This window comes from Halyomorpha halys, unplaced genomic scaffold, assembly GCF_000696795.3.
Source record: "Halyomorpha halys isolate HHAL.00 unplaced genomic scaffold, Hhal_1.1 Scaffold162.1, whole genome shotgun sequence".
Classification (NCBI taxonomy): Eukaryota; Metazoa; Arthropoda; class Insecta; order Hemiptera; family Pentatomidae; genus Halyomorpha; species Halyomorpha halys.
This window is the reverse complement of record NW_027109824.1, coordinates 352,222-355,399: the sequence shown is the minus strand read 5'-3', so window position 1 is coordinate 355,399 and position 3,178 is coordinate 352,222. Positions and strand designations below refer to the sequence as shown.

Genomic DNA, 3,178 nt, shown 5'->3' with positions numbered 1-3,178 from the left:
GGGTGGTTCCTTCCCAAGATTTTCAAGTGTATATGAAACATACTACATATTTACCTATTGTATTATTTTGTACAGTTGTAAATTACAATAAATAAATAATTAAAAAAAAAAATCTGTACTGCCACAACCATGAAGGATCAGGGGTTCAGTAATTTGTAAAGGAGTACTGTTACTTGACCAACGGTTGTGCAAGGAGATGATTTGGTCAGAATCACGCTCGACCGCTAGATTTTTACCCAACTAAGGGTACCCAATTTAAGAGGCTGGGTGGACCCCATGAGGACTCAAAGAACCCACAAGTCCTTTAACTGTTTTCTAACGTTTTTCTCCTGCGGTAAGCCTAGGTTCTTCGTCGTCAATTACAAGTGGAAGACTTCCTCTGCCCTGGTTTTCCAAATCTGTGTCACATTATTTTTTTTTAAGAATGGTCCACTCGTAACCATGTTCAAGAACCCAGGAGTTGACTCACGGCTACAGTGTAACATAAACAATTTTCTGCCCAGCCGGATTCGAACTCGGATCCTTGGAGTTAGTAGTCACGCGCCTTACCCCGGGGATACCCGCGCTCGTGTAGGTTTCCCTAAGAGTTCTAAAAATTATCTCCAATAATCTAAAGTTGATAGCAAAAGAGTTAGACAAAAGAGAGCGTCACAAACAACAGGAATCTTTGTAATTTGGGAAATGATGCCTTTACCTTATAGCGAGTAGGTTAGTCGATGTACATGTCACAATCTCACAAGAGATCATTAGATAAAAAAAAAGCAATCCTTTCCGGTCGAACCCGCCCCTCTATGACCCCGAAGTAGCGACGGTCCTATATCGCTTTTGAACTACTTGCTTAAAAGAGGAGACTTGAGATAGTTTAGTAGAGTAACATTTAAAAAGCGCCTGAAATTGAAAAACAACATAAATTTAAATTTAAGTTCTTGTTTCCCCAAGAGGGATGCCTAGGGATCTAGAGACCCTTCTTGACCTGAGCCTATATGATTCCATCACTACAGCTCTCCGAGGAATTAAGAGGAATTAGGAGACAGAGTTTTTTGGGGATGCTGATCGCATCATCTCTCTGTATATGTATAATCATTCGGGTTATAAAGATTGCCAGTTCCCAATTTTTTTATATACAAACATTAAGTTGAAGTATTGTGTTGTATAAAATAAAATAAAAAGAAAGCCCCGGGCACTCAATGCAGTTACTCATTAATCAGACAAAATTATTTTATAAGCTTACTTTATATACCACAAATATGACGTCCGACAAATCGTAATATACTAAAATACCTCCATTATCACATCCAAAAAATGAATTACTTGTTTCGACTTATCATATTGAAAGTTCTAATGTTTAGTGATATTCTTAAAAAGAACAGTTGCAGAAAATCCGCGCCTAATTTTTAATTGCTATTTTTAGAGTATTAAACAGCAGAAATCTTTTTAAATAAATAAGGGAGTCTCTGGGTAACCTTAAATTTAAGAGGCTGGAAGAACCCACAGAAGTTGACTCACGGCTACAGTGTAACAGAAAACAATTATCTGCCTAGCCGGATTCGAACTCGAGTTCTTAGAGTTAGTAGCCACGCGCTTTACCCAGTGGCTACCCCGCTCCCAATTGGAATGATAGTAAATATTATCATAAAAGAGAACATTAATAACGGCTCATTATAATCTGTAAACACAAACGTAGTAAACAACAAAAGTCCGCTAATCCTACTTTGAATTTTTAAAATAATAAAAAAATATATTCTATATGAAATGATCTAATACATAAACTATTTAAAATTTGAAATATAGTTTATCTCTCCAAAGTACATATGAATATTAAATAAGCGAATTGAAAGCTGATTCGGTCCTGGCAAGTTGACTACAATATTGCCTCATATTGTTATCCTATAGCTTGCTTCTGACGGCTGTGGTATAATTTTAGTACTCCGTGTCAATCACCCTCCATCTAGAAACTATAAAAAGATCTGGGCAACGCACTTGTCCTTGAGGAACATCGCATGTTAAGGCTGTTGACATGCGTTTCTTTTTCCTCATTGTCTTCTAGATCAATATACTTACATATAAACTATTTACAAAATAAGTATCTGATTTGTGATAAGTCTATGCTGGAGTCGATTTATAATAAGACATAAGAATGTAAAAAAAAAAAAATCTAACACTAAAGTGGACCCGACTGATAAAAATCAAACCTGACAGCTCCGAACGGAACGCTTGAAACATTCATCAATATATTATCTGTAGTGATGCTGTTTTCTATGATGTATATATATATATATATATATATATAGTCAGGCGACCTTAGTCTTTTTTCATGCGGATGTTTTTGCTTAGGCGGGCGGATATACAAGCGTATACACTTCTTTATATGTGTGTATTGAGTAGCGGTGTTATGAAGATTGGACTTATTATGCTTTGAGTCGTAATTATGAATATATTTTTAAAAATGTTTTTTTAATAGATTTGAGAACACCTATGTTTATATGTAGGTACTCTTATTTCTTTTATAACATAGTATGTGCAAAGCTAAAGTGGTGTATCTACAAATTTTCCCCTAATTTTTGATAAATCAATGCTAAACGCCGATTTATAATAAAAAGTAACAAATTAAAAAAACTGGTCAAAATATTCAATCCATTGCAAAAGACTGATCTATATAACTATAACTTTAATTTAGTGAATGACACAATTTTCTTCCTTATTAAACTATAATAGTTTATTTCATTTCATACAGCAACGTTTCGGGAGATTTCCCCCATCTTCAGGCTGTTGATAACAAAAACCTATATTTGACATGTAATTTTCTCCTATTAGTCTCACTTGCTAATATATTATAATATTAATGTCATTATTGAGTAAAATCTTTCTAATAGTCATACATTGTAGGAGAATAATTACCTTTATGAGAAAACACTACACGACTATTAGTGATATTACATAAGTTTTTTTTAAATACCTTTATTAAAATTTACACCTGTATATTACATAATACATTTAATAAATATGATCTTACTTAAAATGGAGTGTTAAAGGCGTGGTTTAAGTAAAACCCATTGGTAGCACTCTTTTTTTTAAATTGATAGATTTATTTATTGATAGATATTACAATCTGCCACACAGTTGTGAGCAATAGGTAATAGGTAATAATGATCTCATACATATTAAAATAAAAAAATAA

The 3,178-nt window shown here is 33.5% G+C and overlaps 1 protein-coding gene across 1 annotated transcript in view; it reads left to right on the top strand.

The window, feature by feature from the left end:
• LOC106678822 (insulin receptor) overlaps window positions 1-3,178 on the top strand; it is a 270,951-nt gene that overhangs the window by 93,032 nt on the left and 174,741 nt on the right. The gene's annotated exons all lie outside the window — the stretch shown is intronic.